Source organism: Phoca vitulina, unplaced genomic scaffold, assembly GCF_004348235.1.
Source record: "Phoca vitulina isolate PV1807 unplaced genomic scaffold, GSC_HSeal_1.0 scaffold4, whole genome shotgun sequence".
Taxonomy (NCBI): Eukaryota; Metazoa; Chordata; class Mammalia; order Carnivora; family Phocidae; genus Phoca; species Phoca vitulina.
In genome coordinates, this window is record NW_022589707.1 from 71,627,014 (window position 1) to 71,651,304 (window position 24,291).

The 24,291-nt window shown below is 37.2% G+C and overlaps 1 protein-coding gene and 1 pseudogene across 1 annotated transcript in view; one reads left to right on the forward strand and one right to left on the reverse strand.

Moving 5' to 3' along the window:
• Window positions 1-24,291, forward strand: part of SEMA3E (semaphorin 3E) — a 247,167-nt gene that overhangs the window by 81,998 nt on the left and 140,878 nt on the right. The window lies entirely within an intron of this gene.
• Window positions 12,934-13,529, reverse strand: LOC116631092 (annotated as a pseudogene).

Here is a 24,291-nt window from a genome sequence, read left to right on the forward strand (position 1 = left end):
ATAAAATAATACCATACATTCTTCATTTGGGGGGTGTTTATAGCAAAGTATGTCTGACCAAACTACCATGAGTTACCTCAGGTAGACTGTGAAAATGGCAGAATGGGTGGTTCTTTTGTGAAGAGAAAACACACTCATACCAAAATTGGAGTTGATGGTATTTTTGCATGAAGTCTAGGCTTTCTGCTAAAATTTTAGCAACAGGTTTGCAAACAAGATAAACAAGGGAAGATTACAGACCAATGGTTCTGCGAGTGGCACGTTGATGAACTGGTCTTGGAATCTCAAGCCCTGTGTGATACCTATGGGTAAATAAAGTACAGTTCCATATACTGTGATTTCTGACTCTGCTTAAATGTTAATTGCAAATAACCTAAAGTATGACTTGTTAAAGTTTGCGAAAAATGAAACTATAAATTATTCATACATAAAATAGTAAAACTCATAAATATTATGAACCTATCCTTAATAAAACTATATTATTATATATTATTTACTCATAAATGGAATTATAATATCAATTGGAATATAATTAGGACTCTAATTCAGTATTCTAGGAAAAAAATTTGGCTCCAGTTAACATCTGTTAGTTCTTTACAAACTCAAGGTGTACTCATATGGGCAGGTGGTGGGAATTTTAGGTAGGACAACTCACAGCCTCATTTGGGTTGCTTATAGTTTTCAATTTCTGCCATTCTTGTTTCATAATCAGACATTATGCTTGCTTAATTTCATTTTCAATTTATTTTGTCATGCACTTTTTGTTAAATAACTTTGAGTAAGATAAATAGCTATCAATAGAATTTTGACCTAGGATTTAGTAACAATTTAACTAATGTGTTTGGTGTTTTGAACACATACTTGCCATATCTTTATTGCTAAGGAGATATGTACACATATAACTGAATGTGCACTGTATGAATTTATCACTGGTTTATTCTTCATTGGACTGTGAGCCTTGGTAGGACAATGAGATCTTTTCCTGGTTTCAGAGAACAGCACTGAAAAGTTTGAGAGACACTGATAAAGAGTGATTTCAAAGAGCATCATTGGATATTGATACAAATCTAATTTTTTTTAAGATTCTATGTATTTCTTAGAGAGCATGAGAGGGGCAGAAGCAGGCACCCTGCCAAATAGGGAGCCCAACACAGGCTCGGGGCTCGATCCCAGGACCCTGGGATCGTGACCTGAGCCGAAGGCAGATGCTTAACTGACTGAGCCACCCAGGTGCCCTGATAAAAATCTAATCTGGAGGCAAAAGTAAAATCTAAAGGAGCTACTGGAGAAAACAGAAATGCATGTAAGACTTGTTGTGAGTAAAACTGTAACAGGAAATGTTGGTCTTTTTTGTCTTGGTCTCTGTCCTTGCCAGTTCTTACTCCTCTCCACCTGTCCCTTTGAAGATACACTCCCGGCCTCTTTCCCACCCCAACCCTACCACTAACCCTACACTCGTCCTGCACTCACTATGTTCTCCTTCCTTCTGCCCTCCCAACACACACATACAGCAGTGCATCTTTAACATAGTCCATCAAATACCCAGTATTCAACTACATAAGTTATCAAATCATCCAGTAAACCTATAATTGTTTAGGTTACAGATCCCTATAAATATTGGTCCTTTCGTGGAACCATCTTATAAAATACTAATGCAGTTAATTCCATTGGCTGAATGTGGAATTTTTTCTAAAATGAAAAAATAAAATATAAGCAACCAATATCCAAAGTTGATACGTTATAACAATGGTCATCTTAGAAATGTTTCTATGTATATATCTGTTACATTACTAGAAAATGGTTTTAACATACAGTTTTCTCCTAGCCTATCTGCACTAAAGGGAAGGGAGCCGGGTCATGGGTCCTTAACTGTTAGAAGTTGGCCCTGCACTGTACTTTCCTAGTTTGACTCTTGCTGGCCCATGTGTTTATTATCTTCACTATGGTCTGTCTTTCTACCATTTTTTGTTTCCATTTTTCTTGAACTGTTTTGATCCAGGAGGGTTGAACAAAAATTTTTGCCTAAGAAGAGTATCATATTGGTTATAAAACTACAGGTTTAATGGAGGCTTAGAAAGCTTTCAAGAAAAATCAATAGCATATTTGGAGATTGGAAGGAGACTACTGTCATTATGGAGGGCCTCATAAACATCTTTGCAGCATGGAAGGACGGACTCAAAATGGATAAGACTAGAAACTGGGTGAAGCCATGCCCCAGAGGTTTATCTTGACATCAAAGGTTTAAAAAAAAAAAGAACATTTGCCATTTTAGCAAATTAACATAGTTCTAAATGGACAATGCCCCCTGCAGAGTTTCCTCAGTTATGGCTCCCATTGCCAAACATGTGTAACACTAAATGGGGTAGATGATGTACAATAAAAGCACATCTTCAAATATTCATTTCGGGAACAGCAAGTCATAATTAAATTGTTGGATTTAGAAAGGTCAGTGGATCCTGAGTTTCCTATTAGTGTATTTTTGATACTTGCTCATTAATTTTTTCAACTGGTAGGATTATTAGCTAGCACCAATTTAAGTTTGAAGATGATTTTATCTAGTAGCCTAATTTTTCCTGTGAATTAGGAAAAAAAGTAAAACTTTTAATTGGATCAATTAACATCTTTTGTCCGAGTCAAAGAAATTATTGAATCATGGCTTTAAAAACATAACTACTCCAAGTAGCTATAAAGGAGTGAGATGGGGGTGCCTGGGTGGCTCAATTGGTTAAACCTCCCACTCTTGATTTTGGCTCAGGTCATGATCTCATGCGTTGTGAGATCGAGCCCTGCATCAGGCTCCTCACTCAATGGGAGGGTCTGCTTAGGATTCTCTCTCTATCTCCCTTTCCCTTTGCCTCTTTTTCTGCTTGTGCTCTCTCTTTTCTCTCTCTCTCTCTTTTTCCCACATAAATAAATAAATAAATAAATAAATAAATAAATAAATAAATAAAATCTTAAAAAGGAGTGAGATGAAGAGTCTCACATAGATGGGATATAAATATATGAAACCACAGCAGGAGACCCTACTGCCTTAGTTTCAGAAAGTCACCTTCAAGGCTCAGATTCAGAGGTACTTGTCTTAGAATATCAGCTCTACCTATGTATAAGCAGTAAACTCTAAGTCTCCATTTTCCCATGAATAACATGAAAAAAAAATTAGTATATACCATATTGAGTTGTTGTGATGAGTATATAAGATAATGCATGTAAAGTACTTAGGACAGAGTACCCAGGTGGGAACTTAGTATCTAGCAATTACTAAGTGAATTCTGAACCCAGCTTAGCAGAAAGCTTTCTCTCACCAATGAATCTTTCATGCCTCCCCGAATGCAGCTCTGTAGTCGCCTAGAAATCATACCAGTAAATAGTCATCGCCTTGGGGTTTAGAACTGATTATTATTTATATATGTAACTGCTCGAATGAAGAAGTAACACCATTTCTAAAGAATATTATTTGACAGGACATACACTGGATTTGTTCAAACACTATAGTTCTCAATTATCTGTAATTGGGTTTTTAATAAATGGTGAGGTAAGGAAGGAAACAATATAAAGAATTTTGTAGAGTCCACTTAAACATACTTTAACCAGCTGCCATTAAAGGCCCTTAAAATGTTAGTATCTTCTATGAGCCAATTATGCAGGTGCCTATTTCCAAAATGTCTTATGAAGTCTTAGGAAATAATTTAATTGGTACTTTATAGGATTTTTTTGGTTAACATCTTTATTCTAAAAGGATCGTACATGGGATGCCTGGGTGGCTCAGTCGTTAAGCGTCTGCCTTCGGCTCAGGTCATGATCCCAGGGTCGTGGGATCGAGCCCCGCATCAGTCTCCCTGCTCAGCATCAGGCTCCTTGCTCAGCAGGAAGCCTGCTTCTCCCTCTCCCACTCCACCTGCTTGTGTTCCCTCTCTCGCTGTGTCTCTCTCTGTCAAATAAATAAAATCTAAAATAAATAAATAAATAAATAAAAGGATCGTACTCAATGAAAGAGGAAAGAGAAAGCAACAGTTTAAAGATTTTTAAGAAGGAAGGTTAAATGGAAAATATAATGACTAAAGAATTATTGGCCTAATTAAAGTTTAAACTTTAATTTGAACAAATAGTTTGAAACTAGAGTGGTATAAACATCATCCTGATATAGAGGTTTTAGCTTGTGTGTTTTTTTTTTCCACTATAGCCCAGAAAAAATGGGAGTATTATTAACAACTCCTTTTTTTTAAAGATTTTATTTATTTATTTGACAGAGAGATAGCAAGAGCAGGAACACAAGCAGGGGGCGTGGGAGAGGGAGAAGAAGGGTTCCCTCCGAGCAGGGAGCCTGAGATGCGGGGCTGGATCCCAGGACCCTGGGACCATGACCTGAGCCGAAGGCAGACGCTTAATGAGTGAGCCACCTAGGCACCCCTATTATTCGCAACTGTTAAGTCAACATTGTTTAGTGCATCATTTTATAGGCATGCAGGACAAGTCCAGGGAAATAAGTAATTCATGTGCTTTGGAAAAGAGCCTTATTTAACCAATTTCCCCCACTTCTTTCCATTTATGTCATCTTCTGCCAGGAGGAATCAATTTACTGTTAAGTTGCAATAGAACTGTCTTAGCTTGTTGATTCCCCACAAGCACTTTTACATATATATCACCTTATTTTTCTAGAGCCATTAAATCACAAACATCCCATTACAAAGGAGCTTGTTAAGAGAATGATAGGAGTTGGAACTTTACCATATTGAGTAATCAAAAATACAAACTTGAGTTTGCATTAGTCCAGACATATTCGCAGCCTCCTTGGAATCACAAAGTATTTTAATACTTGTAACCCCTAATGGATTTGGCTTTTTATCCTGTCTAAGAAACAAAGAGAAATCTATTTAGTTTTATCTTATCATTGCTTTTGGAATAACAAGTTCAGTATTTCAGAGGATCCATGAAAATTCACTACCATATCTAAGACAGATTTGTTTTTTTCTTTGTGGTTGACTTGTCCAAACTGCTTTACATCTATTTGTCTCAGTTTCCGCAAACCCAAAGTCAATCCATCCATGTATTATGTATTTGGTTATAACAGAATTTATAATTTGGTAACTTCATAAAAACTTTTTGAGTATCTACTGTATACGAGTTATAGTGGCTTAGAGGCAGAAATACATATGAAAACAGACCAATTACCACCTAAACCTTGCTCATTGGGAATTTACAGTCTAGTGTAAGAGACAAGACTATAAAACAAGTCTCTAGTGAGAGAGACAAGAATTTAAGTTGATTATAAGATCAAATATAAGATGAAAAGTTATGGATATAATCTCACAGGAACAAAAATCTTGTATCTTCTTTCTGCTTTTTGGGTTGAATTATTACATGCTATTTCAAGTTATGCTTTCTGATAGGACATTAATATTTACATTATTTATTAAAGTAGTATGTTTTTAGAATGATATATTTAAAATGCATATATGAATCCTAGAGACATAGAGTAAGACACCGTCTAAGGAAAAAGTATTATTAAATATATTTTGACCATATATGTTCTTAGAAAAATATCTTTATAAAATATATTGGATTATTCACAATTCAAAGACCAGCAGGACTGTTTCACATATGGCTTACTAGATTAACATTTAGATAAAAATTAGCCTAATGGACAATTTTATATCTAAAATGATATTCATATCCTTTTATGCAAAAAAAATTCATAGAATAACTAATTGAATTTGTTCTCCAACATCTTTGAGATTAAAATTAACTTAAAAAATAGAAACAAGGCTTTTTTGTTAAATGTGATTGATTGAACCAGACTTCAGATGTTGTTAATGCCAATGGAAAATTTGGTCAGAATGGCATTAGGAAAAGAGAAAAGGGTGGGGAACATGGCAGTAATAATGAAAAGAGAATGAGAGAGGAATTAGCAGTGTTAATGTTTGGAAGGCTGAAAACCTAAGAGTTAAGTGGCAACTGATTGAGCAAATCAAGAAAGCTGAGTCCTAAACTGGAATGAAGAAGAAAGAGTAAATGCAATTTACCAGGGAATACCCCAAAAGTTAAGGAATTAGCAATACCAGTTTATCTGAAATTGGGATAAGGTGGGGCTAACATAGGAGGATCTGTTGAAAGTCTGTTTAAGAAGTAATTAGAACACGGGCGCCTGGGTGGCTCGGTCTGTTAAGCATCTGCTTTCAGCTCAGCTCATGATTCCAGGGTCCTGGGATGAGTCCCACATCGGGCTCCCTGCTCAGCAGAGAATCTACTCCTCCCTCTCCCTCTGCCCCTCTCCCGGCTTGGCTTGTGCTCTCTCTCTCCCAAATAAATAAAATCTTTAGAAAAAAAAATTCAGTTAGAACATTAGACTCCCCTTCCCTTCTAAGCAGAGACTTTCTGGCTGGGGGATACCAGGCACAGTTGAGAGAAAGGGTAACTTCTAAAAATCTGGTGATGAAGAGAAATTTTGCTAGTATGTTGAAATTCCATCTCACTTTTCCTCTGGGCTCTCAGAGGCTGACAGTAGGCTCTACCTAACAAAAATATTAGAAGTCTTGTGATGAATGAAACCAGTCCAAAGGTAAGATTCTATACTTTCTTAGAAAGTTGCCAAACAAAACCACCCTGTAAGCCTATGGTTGAAGAGCCCCACCTACCCAATTGGCATTTCTAATCAACTTTTTTGTGTCCCAGTCTCATATATGAGCAGATAGTCATGGGACTCACCAAGTATTTGAGGAAAGGCCTTAATAAGAATTCGAATTAAAGAATCTAGATTGTTATATTAAAAAAAGTTAGCAAAAAAAGAGGTTATGTGGAAGCAATGATACTGAACCAATTAATGGATGGATGGATAAATAAAAATAAATAAATAAATAAATAAATAAACTCATTGATATCCTCAGAGATAAGAGGACTCATGGCAGTCACAAAACAACTTAAAAAAAAAATCAGAGATGGGGGCGCCTGGGTGGCTCGGTCATTTAAGCATTGGGCTCTTGATTTCGGCTCAGGTCATGATCTCAGTGTCATGAGGCTGAGCCCCAAGGAGGGGGCTCTGTGTTCAGCTGGGAATTGGTTTGAGGCTCTCTCTATTCCTCTCCCTCTGGCCCTCCCCCAACTTGCCTGAGCGCTTCTGCGCATGCTCTCTCCTTCAAATAAATAAATCTTTAAAATTTTTTTTAAAAAAATCAGAGCAGGGGCGCCTGAGTGGCTCAGTTGGTTAAGCGGCTGCCTTCAGCTCAGGTCATGATCCCAGGGTCCTGGGATCGAGCCCTGCATCGGGCTCCCTGCTCAGCGGAGAGCCTGCTTCTCCCTCTCCCTCTGTCTGCCACTCTGCCTACTTGTGCTCTCTCTCTATCTCTGTTAAATAAATAAATAAAAATCTTTAAAAAAAAAAGTGTTTAAAAAAAATAAAAAAATAAAAATAAAAAATCAGAGCAAAAGAGAGTTCTTTACATTAAATATTTGATATTGAAAAAAAAAATCAGTAGGTGAGTTGGACATAGGATTAGAGAAATCCCAATAAAAGAGCAGAAAGACAAGCAGATGGAGACAAAGAAAAGGAAATAATAAAATAATTAAAGAATATTTCCTAGAATTGAAAGGCTAGTGTAAAGGATGAAAATATCCAAATTGAATTATTAAATTTTAAAGTACTGGGATCAAGAGAAGATCCCAAACACTTCCAGAAGACAAGAACAGTTTCATACAAAGGACAAGTGCCCTAGAATGGTGTGGGACTTTCCAATCGCAGTACAAAGCTAGAAGACAGTAAACTGCTTTCTTCCAAGCTCTGAGGTAAAATCATTTCCAACCCTGAATTCTACTCCTGACCAAATTATCAGTGAAATGGAAGAATAGAATGAAGTAAACTCTCACTAATTTTGCTTCCCATGTACACTTGCCCAGGAAGCTATTGAGGATGCCTTCTAGGGCAAGAGAGAATGCCAAGAAAGTGAGAGTCAGGCGATCCAGGAAACCAGTCTTTAACTTAAGAGAGGGAAGGGAATTCCCAGGTGATTGTGAACAGAGATCCCCAGATAATATTCGTGTAGCTGACCTAGAGGAGGTCAGATGGCTCCAGAAGATATTTATTCAAGAAGAGAAAACTGATTTTAATGTATTGACAGGAGATTGATAACAACTGAGAAAGATTTCTGAGATATGGCAATGAGAAGTTACATAGAAGGAAATAATAAGATAATGATTCTGTGGGGGGAAGTTATGACATTATACTAAACTAAATGATTCAGCTGTTGAAAATGTTTATATAGTTATAAGAATCTAAGAATGTGGTAACAAACATTGATTTAACAAGAGCACAGTTTGTATTCTCTTCCAATATGTGTGCATGTTCATGATGGGGGTTGCTGCGATAGGAGAGGCAGATAGAAATCTTAATAGACATTTCTCCGAGGAAGATATACAAATGGCCAGTAAGCACATGAAAAGATGCTCAACATCATTCGTCATCAGGGAAATGCAAATTAAAACTTCGATATGATAATACTTTACTCTCGCTAGGATGGCCAGAATCAAAAAGATAAACGCTGGTCAGGATGTGCAGGAATCAGATCTCTCACCCACACCATTTTACGTTGTAAAATGTAAATGTGAAATGTAAAATGTACATTCCAGCTTCTTTGGAAAACAGCTAACAGCTCCTCAAATGACTAAGCATAGAGTTACCATATGACCCAGCAATTCTGGGTATATACCCAAGAGAAATGAAAGCATATGTCCACACAGAAACTTGTACATACATGTTTATAGTAGCATTATCCATAATAGCCAAAAAGTGGAAACATCCCAGATGTCCATCAATGGAAGAACTGGATAAACAGAATGTGGCATATTTACACAATAGGAGGAAGTAGTGACACATGCTGCTACTTAGATAAACCTTGCAAACATGCTAAGTGAAAAAAGCCAGTCACAAAAAGTCTGCATATTGTATGATTCCATTCATACGAATAGGGAAATTGATAGAAAATAGATTAGTGGTTGTAGGGCTGGGGCAGTGGTAGAGAGTATGGGGCATGGGATTTCTTTCCGAGGTGATGAAAGTGTTCTAAAATTGACTGTGGTTATAATTATACTTATCTGTGAATATACTAAAAAACCATTTAATCATACACTTACCATACGTATGTATATACATATACAGTTGTATGGTATGTGCATTGTACCTTAATAAAACTATTTTAAAAAAGAAAAATTAAGAAAAGGCAAAACAGCCATCTTATTTAGAGATTTGAAGATAAACATTAAAAAGTTATAGCTTAAAAGCAACTCCCTATAAATCAGTGTCCCTCAACCTGGGCATTATTGACATTTTGGGCCAGATGGTTCTTGGTTGTGCAGAGTATCCTGAACATTGCAAAAGGTTTGAAAGCATTATGGCCTCTACCCACTAGATGTCAATAGCAACCCTCTCTCCTTTCCTCCATTGGCGGTAACCAAAATGTCTCAGGACATTGCCAAATGGCCCCCAAGGATCAGGGGGTGGAGGGAGGGTTGGTTTTCCCTAGTTAAAAATCACTGCTCTAATGATTGGGAATTGGAGTGTAGGGAGAGGTGCAATGTGGAGGCATGGCTATTTTTCATAACAAATATTGCAGAATTACTTGACTATTTAAAGTGTGAACATGTGGGGCGCCTGGGTGGCTCAGTTCTTGGGCGTCTGCCTTCAGCTCAGGTCATGATCCCGGGGTCCTGGGATGGAGCCCTCCATCGGGCTCCCTGCTCTCAGGGAAGCTTGCTTCTCCCTCTCCCACTCCCCCTGCTTGTGTTCCCTCTCTCGCTGTCTCTTTCTCTCTCTCTGTCAAATAAAATCTTTAAAAAAAAAAAAAAAAAGTGTGAACATGGATGTTTTAGCTTGGACTGCTATAACAAAATACCATAGGCAGGATAGATTAAGCAACAGAAATGTATTTATTTCTCACAGTTCTGGAGGCTGGGGAGTCCAAGATCAAAATTTAGTTTCTGGTGAGCATTCTTTTCCTTGCTTTTAGTTGGCTGCCTTCTTGCTCTGTCCTCACCTGGTGAGGAGGTGGGGAGGGAGATCTTGCTCTCTTATAAGCCCACCAGTCCTATTGGATTAGGGCCCACCCTTAACGAGCTCATTTAACCTTAATTACCTCCCAAAAGCCCTATCTCCAAATACACATTGGGGGGTTAGGGTTTCCATGTATGAATTTTGGGGGGACAAAATTTAGTCCGTAACAATGTATAAGTTTGAATAAAATAGAAACTAAATACTGGATATTTTCACAGAAAACCTATAATAAAATTAGCAACAAAAGTTATTCCTTTACTAGGTTGCCAGTGAGATCAGTGTCACTGAGGATGTTTTTTGTTGTTTTTTGTTTTGTTTTGCTTTTTTAAAGATTTTATTTATTTATTTGAGAGAGAGAGAGAGAGAGTGCTCACATGAGGGGCAGAGGGAGAGGGAGCAGGGAGCCCAGTGTGGAGCTCCATGGAGGACTCCATGCAGGGCTCCATCCCAGGGTCCTGGGATCATGACCTAAGCAGAAGGCAGCCCCTTAACCAACTGAGCCACCCAGGCACCCTACTGGGGATGTTATTAACAGTACCAGGAATACTGTTTTGTTGTTGTTTGTTTCTGTTGTTTTGTTTTAGGTAGTTATATTCATTTGGCAATAATCTCAAATTGTTATTGTAAAGTTTGCAAGGGTTTTCAAAACTATCTCAGTGTATCTGGTTATTTAAAAAGTGAGCTGTTTTATAGTGAGCAAGGTTTTTTAAACAATTTTTTAAGATTTTATTTATTTATTTGAGAGAGAGATAGAGCACGAGTGGGGATAGCAGCAGAGGGAGAGGGACAAGCAGATTCAGTGGTGAGCCTGACATGGGGCTTGATCCCAGAACCCTGAGATCATGACCAAGCCAAAGTCAGATGGTTAACTGACAGGTTTTTGGTTTTGGTTTTGGTTTTGGTTTTGGTTTTATTTGTTTTTTGTTTTTTTGATTATTTGCTTACTTCTTTTGTTTTAGGTAGGCTTGGACATTCATTTTTATCATATTTTTCATGTGATTCAGGTAAAAAGAAACAAACATTCCTCAACCATGTTTATACCACACCGGAAATATATAGGCAGTTACTCTGTTTTTAGAAATTGTTATCAATTATTCAAAATCCTAAATATGGTATTAGTAACAGATATTTGTCTTAGTTGGTCTAAGATGTTTTTCTGGCCAAATTAAATTGTTTCATGCTGTGGTTATTTCCCTGTATGCTCAATCCCTTAAACATTCAGTTTAAAGTTTTTATTTGGTCAATTCATTAAAAAAATCAAATCTTCTTAGTCAAAGTGATCAAAGCTTTATTTAGATTTTTAAACAAATAATTAATCTTAGTTTTACTATTACATTCATCAACATAGTAAAAAACTACAGCGTAGGTACTTTTGAAAAAATCACCCTATTTATCAAGCTGACATTTTGGCTGCTTCACAAAAAAAGCAGATTCCATCATTGGTGTATATAGAGGCAAATTCAAATCAAATCATTTGTTCCACTTGGAGATGTTTGATTAATGAGATCCTGCTTGGTTTTATTAATCTTTCTGCATTCTTCACGTCTCTCTTTTGACACATAACCACTCTCTTTGAAACCACCTTCATTTTCTTTATGTATAATGCAAATTTAATTATAATTTAGGTTTGGAATTTTTTTTCTCCTAGATATCTTTTCATAAACCATTTATAGGACCTTTATTTGTAAGCTAAATATATTTATCTACTGCATGTTGTGAAGATCTATTTTTCTAATCTCTCCCTGTTAATAAAACCCACCTGGCAAAGAAAATGAAACATTAAAATAATTAATTGAGACCTTTTGCCTCAAGCATATATGTCTTACCATACCTTTTAGAATATGAAAAGATACGTTAAGTGCAGCTTTAGATTATAACATCAGAACAATGTGGCCTTAGTCATTCTCAAGGTCAATGACAGGTCTTTAATGCTATCTTTGAAGCAAGTGTGAATACAATCGAAGTTGCTTTTAAGAACTCTATGGCTACTGTGATAACTGAAAGCCAAATATATTTAATAGATAGATGAATAGTGTAAATGTTTACCATGTCAGCTTAATGAATTAATTAACATTCTTTTACTGGTCTCTTGACCACCTTTAATTTAATGGGCTTGCTGCTTATTTTATGTACGGTCAACACCACACCAGCTTTAGGCAGGAAACATAGTCGACCCCCAACACCACTGCTCCCTAGAGAACAAGGGAACTCTACCTTTAATGCTCACTGAATACGGTCTGGAGTTATGAAACTCAGTTATGAGACTTCAGGCAGGAATCTTTATCTAAAAATAGGAAGGTTATAAATTCAAGAGTTTGACAGAGTGAAGCACATAGCTCATAGTTAGTGGATTCACAGGGAATATGATCTGTTAGAGAGTAGAAATGCAGTCGAAACAAGACATAATTCCATCCCTGCCTAATGTGCTATATTTTCAGGGTTTCAGAACCCAGCTGGAGACTGTTAATCAGAAAAGAGTCTTACTCCTACATGGGAATGGTTTATTACTGCTCCTGCAGTAAAATCCAGTCCCTAGTTTGAAATCCAAGACTACTCAAAATTCGGATTCTGATTCCTTTTCTAACCTCTTAGCTTTTTAACCTAATTCCACCCTTCCTGACCTTAGGCAAAATACTTACTTTCACCAGGCGCGCGGGAGGGGGGGTGGGGGCAACTTTCTGTAAAGTCAGGTAAGAAATAGGTTAGACTTTGTGGGTCATATAATCTCTGTCACAACTACTCAATTCTGCCACCGTTGGCATGAAGGCAGCCAGAGATCATGCATTAAAACGTGGTGTGGTTGTGCGCCAGAACACCTTTATTTACAAAACAGGTGGCAGACTTCATTTGGCCCCTGGGCCGTAGTTCGCGGACTCCAGTTCTAGATCAGTGTATTTACAAACTGTGAATTGTGACTGTTTAATAGAATATGCAATCAATTTATAGACCACAATCAGAGTTTTATTTATCTGTGCAAGCTTAAATTCCCCAGCCACTGTTTATTACGAAGGGTTTATTTGTAGGATATCTGGTAGCAAGCACGGGCACCAAGGCCTCCAAACTTTCCTGGATTAGCAGCAACGGGGATCAGCTACCAGCAGGATCTGGTCATATTGGATGCGGATGTCTTTGATAGATCTCCTGGAAGCCTCACCCATGTGTCGCTGGTAATGGGCTACTCTCCAATATGAGATGAAGTGGCGAGTGTAGAAATCTGGGCCACGTGACCACTTGCTTCACGCAGACTCGGAGGTCCTCACCTGCGAAGAGCTCATTGCGCAGAAGCAGAACAGGTCCAGTAGCTTCTATTGAAGCAAGTATGGCTGGATTAGGGGCCTCACGCTCCTTTTGATGAGGCATTTCCCACGTTTGCAGTGTGCCACGGTGTGGCGGTTTTCTTGTATCCGAAGACATGCATAGACTGCAGACGTCCCTTGGACTGCCTGGCTGCAGGCATAGACAAGAGTTTCTCACCTTGCAGCTCCGCAACTGAAAAAGGCCAGTTTTTGTTTTATTTTTAAATAGATGCTTGTTTCTATTACTCTTTCATATTCTTTTAAACATTCTGGGGGGCGCCTGGGTGGCTCAGTCGGTTAAGCATTGGCCTCTTGTTTTCGGCTCAGGTCACGATCTCAGGGTTGTGAGATGGGGCCTCAGGTGGGGCTCTCGCTCTGGGGGAGCCTGCTGGAAGATTCTCTCCCTCAGCCCCTACCCCCCATGCTTGCTGCCTGCTTGCGGGAGCGCGCGCTCTCTCTCTCAAATAATCTTAAAAAAAGAAGTTCTGGGAAGTACAATAAAACAAGAAACAAAAGTATGATTGTAGATGGAAAGATGTAAGCTTATTTACAAATGATAAGATCATATTACTCAAAAATCCAAGAGATTCACCTGAAAACCCTTTGGAAGGGTGGGTCCCAAAGTTACTTAACGCATGGGAATCACCTGGGGGAATGTCCTAAAAAACTTAATACCTGCTCCTTACTCCAAAGAGATTGTGATTTAATTGGCCCTGCCAAGTGTTTCATTTATTTTTTAGATCTGGGATTCCAAAAAAAAAAAAAAATCAGGAAATATCAACGTGTATGTATTGCATGTAGTAAGGGTACGAACTGTTTTGTGAAACCTTGTTTTCAGATACATATTTTATGTCTATGTGTGTATTGGCTGTGGAGTGAAATCTATTTGTTACCCATGAGCATGGTGTAAGAAGTTTGAAAGCTGCATTAAATTACCTAAAATTTGCATTGACTTAAAAGGGGAGCTACACTGACTTCCTTTGGAATTTGTTACGTAGAATAATATTTGAATCGTTGATAGCACTTGGGGTAAAGAGGAGAACTCCAGAGGCAAGAAGACTTCCAGAAATGCCATCATGGATATTACAAAGGAAAGTGAGCTCCTCTTGAGGACCATGACCTACAGCACAGCTGGAAAGGCAGGCAGCCGAGGATCTTACCCCTCTGTAGTGCCTAGGCCATCTGACTGACAACAGTACCACTAACTCACTACTTTTCCTTTTCTGCCTTTTTAATTATTCATATCTCGGTTAAGCAGAATAAGAAAAGAGAAGGAAGTTTCACATGAAGGTTAACTTCCCCTGGGGTGAAATAATCCTGGTTTAGGTGAAAGAGGGACTTGAAACACCTCACCCTGTCTTGTCTCAGACGAAGGATCTTTGTGGCATTTGTTTTCCTCTCTTCTCCTGTGTCCTGACCTTGCTTGTTTTCTTTCCACATGTGACTCAAACATGAATTGAGGTGAGAAAGGGGAGGTTTTCTTTTCGATTGTAAATTCTGGGACTCCACGATGCCCTAAGGAAATTCAGGCAATGTTAGGTTGAGGGGGAGAAAGAAAAGGAGGGAAAGATATGGAAGGAAGTTATTATCGAATGGCTTTTTGGTATAGTTATTCCTGTTTGGGGGAGGAAGAAATCCTAGAGGTTTGTAGGGGGTGAATGAGAAAACCATGTGAAAATTAATTCATCTGCATTAAAGATACAGAACAGATGTGCTGGTGAGAGTTCCTTACCTTACAGATCACAGTTTCTTACCTTACAAATCACATTTACTAATAAATTCACACAAGCAAAGCAAGACTGTACCTTATATTTATTTTATTTTTGTTTTTTGAAATGGGTAAGAATCTCACCTAGATTATGCCTAAAAACTAGAAAGGACTTCAAAGTCGTAGACAATCATCTCTCCCCTTTTTATTTTCTTATTAAACTGAAGTGTTGAGAGTAAGTCAGAGACATTAAGTGCAGGGAAGAAAGTAGATCCCATGTTTCAAGATTCCTGGTTAGATTGTTTCCGGCATAGCAAACTCCTTTCTCCTCATAAAGAAAAGGTTACATTTTGCTATATGTTATTATGCAGTCCATTCATACATTTATTCATTCATACTTTTAGAAACTGCTTATTGAATTCTTTTTTTTAATCAGTTGCTTTTTTTAAATGTTATTTTAGTCACCATACAATACATCATTAGTTTTTGATGTAGTGATCCACGATCCATTGTTTTCATATAACACCCAGTGCTCCATGCAGTACGTGCCCTCCTTAATACCCATCACCGGGCTAACCCATCCCCCCTCCCCCCTCCCCCCTCCCCTCTAAAACCCTGTTTGTTTCTCAGAGTCCATAGTCTCTCATGGTTCATCTCTCCTTCCGATTCGCCCCCCTTCATTTTTCCCTTCCTTCTCCTAATATCCACCATGCTATCCCTTATGTTCCACAAGTAAGTGAAACCATATGATAATTGACTTTCTCTGTATTCTTATATGCCAATCACTCTGCTAAGTGCCTCTCTCTAAAAGTAGAATGAGCAGACTTGGTGTGTGCCCTCTTGAAGCTCATGCCTGAAGACACTGAGACATTGAATGTGTCAGAGAGAGACATTGAAAATGAGAGAGGTACTTTGAAAATACTCACTTCTGGAGGGGAAAGGCAGTTGAATATGGGTTTCCTAAATTCTCATGTCTGTCAATGTTCATTAAATCCTATTTCCTAGAATGTGAGAACAGCTTCCTAGCTCCATTTTCTGTCTTTAAATTAAAAAAAAAAAAATAGTCAAAGACTATAACAAGAAAAGTAAAGATGTGGTGAAATAAAGAAACCTCAAATGCTAAGAAAAATCCCAGATTTTTTTTTAAATGTTGTCTTAAAATTTGCATTGAAACATCTCCTTCATGTTTCCTTAATTTGTACATGCTTTTACCCAGAAGAAATAACAGGAACACATGCCAATTTTTAAAAAGTCACGTTTATCATGTGTTGGTTTGAAAGCCAAAAGCTAAATGTCCCATCTCCTGAGCATGGCCATATGCAACAGTGGATTGCAGATATTCATGTTGAAATTATTTTCATAGGTGTCAATCTTATGTCTTAAGGTGGTTCAGATTAATCAAAGAAAAAACAAATCTTTCCACCATAATTTTTACAACAAAAGAATAAAATGTTAAGTAAAATATTTTGGTTTCTTAAAAGTATGCGTTTTCATACTTAGTATCTATTCAAAATTAGAAAATAAATTACAAATAAGTAATAAATGTCATACAAACATGAAAGAAAAACAGGTATTTGAAGACATCTACAGTAGAAATATTCCAATCAAGCATATACACACAGAATACTTACTGTTTAAAACAAACTAAGATTTAGGAGTTTCCCTAAGTTGTTACTTTTTTGATTTTCTTACAAAGTAGAAATAAATATTTATATTGGAATAAAATGATAACCTTAGGTGCTTGAGAAGAAGAGTTATAATATTAGGCAGCTATTAGGGCAAACTGATTGTAACTTATATTTTATTGATTGTGTATGCTAAAATAAAACTTTCATATAATTGCAAATGCCAAATTCCCTTTCTTTAAGAAAATCCATAGTAGTTAGAGGGAAAAATGAGTATGTGTATGTATAGACATATGTATGTCTGTACATATGTGTAATATATATACACACACGAGTCCAATTTATAATATATGCAATATATATGATACGATAATATATATAATGTAAAATTTATATATTGCCACAAACACATTGGATTCATGCTATACTTACTAGAATCTTAATTTTAAAATATAAATATTTTGGAAATTATTCCATGCCCTACAAATAAAACTTATTCCTGCTTTTTAATGGCTATATAGTGTTCTACTTTATGATCCTTCCATAATTTACTTAACCAGTTCTGATTGAAAGGTATAGTATCGGGACACCTGGTGGCTCAGTCAGTTAAGCATCTGATTCTTGATCTCAGGTCTTGATCTCAGGGTCATGAGTTCAAGCCCCACATTAGGTCCACTTTAAAAAAAAAAAAAAAACTAAGGAAAGAATTGGAACAATTAATACATAGTTGAGGGCACTGTGTCAGTGAAATAGAAAAATGTGCCAACCTAAAGAAATGGCATGATTTCCATATTTAATACCACATAAACAGAATTACTGAGGCAGTGAAACTAAGGCACAGAAGGCTTAGAAGGAGGCAGGTCTGACCATCAGTAAGTACAGTCTCAGTGCATTAAGATGTTATCTCCATGTCCGGTAACTTCTAGACACTTTTTTTTTTTTAGTTCACATAGGCAAATGGATGGTTCAGTTTTGTCACAACCGTTGTGTGACCCATAATCCTCCTTTTTAATGGAATTATTAGTGCATTGTATTTAAACTAGTATTCTCCAGTTTTAATGTTTTTTAACATATTACTTGATTTCTCATCAAAATACTGTTAGAGGAAGCAGATTGCTGATGTTACAGAGGAGAAATGGAACCTCAAAAGTTAAATGATGTGCCTAAGAGCACACAGATAAAAAGCATCAGGGCTGGAACTAGAAAAGTTCATAAAGAAACTTTCAGTGTTAAAAAAAAAAAAAGAAAGAAAGAAACTTTCAGTGTTTGTTGTCATATTGCCTTTCAACAAACAAATACATACTTTTATTTTGAACCATAAATATTTTGTACACTGTTAATATCTTCCATTATGATAGCATGGTCATTTCTATTTCTAAGAATTTCCAACCAATCCTTACTTGAGCAGTGCTCATCATAGCACCTTCAAATCACCAACCAAATGTGAGAGTCACCTTTGTCATAGTGCTGGCTCCTCATAGTCCAAAGAAAGCCTTGAGTATCTAGATAATCTCAAATTGACCATCTTTCCACTTTGCTCATCCTGTTTATTCTGTGTAGTCAGTGTACTGGCATGTGGTGGTGGTTGTCCCATTTCCCTTTCCAGCCAAGAGTAACTCCATTTCTTTAGGGAGCTACTCCTTAGTCTATGTAGCTTTAGAGAGGCTGACAATCAAGATCTCAAAAGTCACTCACCTCTTCTTGGCATAGTGGTCAATCACACTATTCTATATCCCTGAACACAAAATTAGATTCAGAGTTTGGGCATGAGATGCAGCCCAGGACCATCAGAGTTATGACCCTTAATTCTCTGAAATAGTGCTAGAAGGGTAGTTTCCCCCGGGTTGCAAGAGGTCTGTCCAGATACAATGCAGCCCTGGGCCTGCTGGCAACTGTTTTCTACCGTACTGAGTGGTTCTGACTACAGAGGGAGGGAGGAAAATGTAATCAGACATAATCAGTCATGGAGGGAGGCAAGAGAGAGAGATCACTAACTAGTGGCAAGTCCCTGATTTTAATTGCTAAAGCTCAGATTCCTTTGACTCTGAGAAATGTGTTCGCATACCTGTCAGTCCCATGAATCCCTTTTAAAACATGCTTGGTATGATGAGAATTGAATGTCCGTCTCTGAGAGAATACTTGATTTCTGCAGAAGTAACCCTGCCTAGGTTTCTGTTCCATGGATTCCCCACACGTTGGTGGGCTCTCCCATCACACTGCTCAGCCTTTTACCAACCCCTTTTCAGGTAATACTAAATCCCAGCTAGAGTCAGTAGTTAATGTTCTCATCACCTGGAACAGCCACCTACCTAACCCCAGCTGTTCCAGGATTTAAAAACCCTTTGTATGCAGATTGCCTGCATTTATAAAATGTTGGTGAATTTTTTTGAAGGCAAGGTCTAGTTTTTTCATGAGAAATTGAATCTCTTTACCCACTACTGATAGAATTTTTATAAGACAAATGTTGCTAGCTTTTGACAGAGGTAGCTCAATTTTCCACCAATGATCTAGAGTATACAAAGATAGCTATCAACTGTTCTATACCTTGGTTAATGTCTTTATGAGTCACCCTTAGCAAGGAAGTGAAATCACGGGCAAACAAAAGCAAGCACATTGATGGAGTTACTGGAGTACAGTTGTAGGCCACGGTGCTATCCGTAAAGAATGTGCCAAGTTACACTGCTCCCTGAAAGAAGAGAAATGGCCTTTCTCTTCTTTGATTGAGAATACAGTTTTCTAGTTATTTGAAGAGGTGCTTCCACTGGTAGTCATAAAATTCTTTAGTTACTATTTAAAACACTTATGTTACATTCCAATGATCACTATATGCGTGATTTAAAATACTCCACCTGAAAGATAATCCTTAATGGGGGTAGAATAGGCAACTTGAATACTCTTCTAATCTCAGACCTTGTCTGGAAGACTTTTCTAAAGATACAGCACTCTCATTATCTAAAAAGTGTTTACTTGTCCACTTGAGCATATTCTTCACATATTTAAGCCCTTTATAGTATGGCTCTTAAAAAAAATCTGAAAGACTCTCTGAAAATAAGACTTAACAAATCACTACAATTTCATCTAAATTTTATTATATCCTTTTATTCTTGTGTTACTTCTGAGAATGTATTTGTTCTAAATGTTTTTTTTGCTTTGTTTTGTTTTTAGAACTTGAGAATATAGTAGCCACATTAAATGGATATTTTATTTTATGGCTCATACTTTGCAAATGGAGTCAGTAAGTGAAAATGTTAAAATGAGTAAAGGTTAAATAGGAGTAGCTTCTTTAATGAGATCTTGGAGTCTACTCATTCAATCTTTTTTTTTTTTTTTTTTGCCTGTAGGGATAATTGTTTAATATAAATATTAAGAGTAAGTTGAAGTGATTGTGAAGGAAGTTTAACAATATTTTTTATTTATGCCACACTACACACTCTTGATAATAGTGTCTTATAGTTTTGATTCAGTGCTTTATTACTCCAGCCATTTTCATGGCAGTCCGTGGTACATTCCAGCTAGTCTTAAACAAATCATGTCGTCAGTTCCAACAAAGCTGCTGTTCGGTCCTTGATGATACTGTATTGCTCTTGTAACTTCAAAAGAAAGAAATGGCAATATTGGATGTTGTAATTGTGATTTTTAATATTTACCTTTTTATTCTTTCTTCAAGATGTAGTGTAATTTTTGAGTTCCCCTACTTAAAAATGCTTAATAGGTCCTTTGTTAAAGATTAGTTTTTACAATTAATAATATATGAAGACTGTTTGTACTTTATCCTGCAAATCTTCATTATGCTAACCTAGATGACAATTACTTTTATCAAAGAGGGCATTATGCAAAAATTATGACAAAAACTATAACCTTATAATTATATAAGTTCAGTAATTAAATATAAATTAGAGAGCCATTTTCATAATATGCATAGGCAGGGGTTATGAGTTGTCCATGCCAACTTTCTTTCATTTTTTTTTATTCTATTTTTAACCACTCACATCTTTATTTACTTAATTTCTTTAGCAGAAACATTAGTTTCTAGAAGTAATCACTATGCAAATGTTCTTATAATAATTGCCACAAATGATATAGTTTGCCCACCCATCGCTAATGACCAAAAGTTTAAAAAAAAAAAAAGGAACTGATTAAAAGGGCTTTGTAAATATTTGTAATATATCCGATTCTGAGAAAAATTTATAATGAAAATGTTATCTTAGTTCAGGAAATGATTGAAATCGTTGGTCTTTGCTACCAACTAAAATTGAACTTTCTAAATTTCAGAGGTGGAATATTTAAACCCAAATGCTGCTATTACATCTCTGCCACTTGGAGCTTTTCAGTGTTTAAGTGCAAATATATTTGGACATATATTTCTGAGGCTCTTGCACTATAATATAGTTAAAACATGGCTTCTTGGATACCAGAGGTAATTGGGCATATGTAGGCAGAAGCAAGAACCTAAACCTCATATATCCCATAGGACCAGGGCTTAATGAGCAAAGGGTTATATTAGTGCTGACTGCCTGGTCTTCCTTTGTCCCTCTTTACCCACCCTGCTCCAAGGAAAGAGTAAAGCCCAAACCTTGGGGGAAGTAGAGCATTAATTTTTGAGAGCTACCTTAACAAAGGACCACAAACTAAGTGGCTTTAAACAACAGAAATTTATTCTCTCACAGTTCTTGAGGCAAGAAGTCCAAAATCACGGTGTTTGCAGAGCCACGCTGCCTCTGAAGGATCCACAGAATTCTTTTTTGCTTCTTCCTGGTTTCCGGTGCTCGTGCTCTCTCTGTCAAATGAATAAAATCTTAAAGGAAAAAAAAAAAAGAAAGAACTTGGAGAGAACAGAAACTGTGGTTGGAGGGGGAAAAAAAAAGATCTTCATAAAGATTAGAGAAGATACTGTATCTATGAAACAAGATCAGGTGCTTTTTTTGTTTTTTTAAAATAAGCTCTACACCCAACATGGGACTTAAACTCATGACCCCAAGGTCAAGAGTCACATACTCTATCAACTGAGCCAGCCAGGTGCCCATCTCCCTTTTTAATATATGTATTTTTAAGTAAACTCTGTATCCAAGGTGGGACTCAAACTCATAACCCTGTGATCAAGAATCATGTGATCTACTGACTGAGCCAGCCAGGCACCCTTGATCAGGTGCTGTTTTGTAGAAAAGTGGAAAATAAAACAGCTCTGTAAATTTAGGAGGAATAAAAATCACAGAAGTTTTAGAGATTAAATTTGAGCTAATATCCCAGAGGTAGAGAGAAAAAGACAAGAAAGGATGGAAAAAATGAGAGAAAATAAGAAAATTTGGGACCAACCCAGAATTTCAAAAAATAAGCATTGAATGAAGAGAAAATAGGAAATGTGTGAGAGAAGTCATCAATAAAGTCATTGAAGAAAATTTCTTAGTACTTAAATTTATTTCCAGATTGAGAGAGCCCATTGCAATGGATGAGAACAAATTCATACTAAAGCAGATCATAACATTTTAGAACATGGGGACCAGTAGCAGACTCTACAAGGTTCTAGAGGAAATGAAGTTAATCAGTTTCTGGGGATTAGAATTGCTTTGTTCCTCATAGATTCAGCCCTGAAAGCAAGATAGCAACAGAAAAATGCCTTCTAATTTCAAAGAGAAATGATTTCCAATGTAAGATTCTATATTTAGCCAAAGTATCAACTAACCTAGAGGGTTGTGTGAATACATTTCAGATGTGCAAGTTCTCAGTTAACCTTGATGCACCATTTCTTAGGAAACGGTCAGAGGATGGTTCCACCAAAACAGGAGAGCAAACCTTAGATCCAGGAAGAGGGGATTAAGGTAAGGAAGGAGTAAAAGGAATCCCTAGGACAAGAGTGATAGATCATTAATAAAAAAAAAAATTATTTATTTTTAGAGAGAGAGCACACAGGTGTGGAAGAAGGGAAGAAGGAGAGAGAGAGCGGGAGAGAGACCCTCTCAGGCAGACTCCCCGCTGAGCGTGGAGCGGGGCTTGATCCCACGATCCTGAGATCATGACCTGAGCTGAAATCAAGAGTCAGATGCTTAACCGACTGAGCCACCCAGGCACCCTAAGAGTGATGGATCATCTTATACTGAGCGTGCGCACCGACAGTGTCCACTCTGCTGCTGGGCAGAGGCTCTGAGAGCGTTCTCTAGGGTGGTGATGCTGACAGACTGTAGGATGCATCTGGAAGTACTGAGCAGGGATTTAGACAACTGCTACAGGGCTGGGTGTGGGATTTGTGATATGCATATAGAAAACTAAGCAGAAAAAAAAAAAAAAACCAGAGAATATTAAATCTGATGATTAAAAAGACCAGGAAGAAAGAAAGTATATCCCTATTATATTTAACTTTGTTCAAAGATAAGCTTTAAAAAAAAAAAGTTAACAATATTTTATTAGCCCAAGAACCCAGAGTTCTGGTCTATGTACAGAGATGGAATGAATTGCTAAAACACACCACCTGCTTCCAGGAATGCGGCTCGGCTCCTGCACAGATTGTGTTCTCAGCATTCCCGGAAGTGCTAGCTCAGTGCGTCATGAAACAACTTGGAATTTCTTTTTCTTTTGACTAAGTACTCCAAGAGCTCCAAGAAATTGCTTTCAGAACACGAAGTCCAGGTTTCCTAGAGATAGTTTTGGCCCTTTTATTTTATTCTGCTGGGGAAAATTTGAGAACCTCTTGCCCTGTAGTGTACTTCAGGTAGATCCACGGAATACCGATGCGTTCAGAATTTTGTGAATTTCTCTATGGACATGACTTCTCCGTTAAGGGGAAGGGAGAGCTCTCCTTGCAAGTTCTATAAGGCAAACTTGGCTACGTATAAATAAAAAATTTAAGTTTTACTCAAGCTGTGTTATAGTTTCTGAAGTCTTAGGTAACAGTATTTTAGTTATTACAGAAAACAAAGTGGTTTCATAGTTAACTCATGATTAGGCAAATAGGAGGTTCCTCTTTTATGGAATTTTTAAATGAGATTTTAGAGTATTTTCCCCAAGAAAGGTGTATGAATTTTTTTTTTATTGTATGTTATTTACTCATCCAAAATTCAGTTACTAGTTATCATCTAGGTCTCAGGCAATGGAATTGCAAAGACAAGACATGGTTTGCCCTCATAATGGTGTATTTAGTCTTAAAAAAGAAAAACACATGAATACTCCTTAAAATTTGTTAAAATGCATCTGAAATCATAGATATAATGTAGGAACACCAAAGAACAATATGTACACTGGGAAAGGCCTTAATAATATCCTTGTTTATGGGAAAGCTGAGGAAGAAAAATCTACCAAGGAGACAGAGTGATTGTCCAGAGTATGAGAAGAACACACCAGAAAGTATCAGGAAAACCAAGGAGACGGAGTCAGGATGGCAGAATGGCTACCAGGGATAATTCCACTGGAGAGAAAGAAGATAATGACAGGAAAGTTAGCAGTCAATTCGATAGGGCAGCAACGTCTGATTATTTTCTTGAACAGAACTTCCGTGGATGGGTCAGGTTGAAACGCTTTGCGGCAAACTTGTCTATTGATACCAATTTTGTGATATTATTAAAAACATCTCCCTCAGATTCTCTCCCAGCTCCAGTCTCTAACTTCTTTCCTGAATAATCTCTCTCCTTCCTAGCT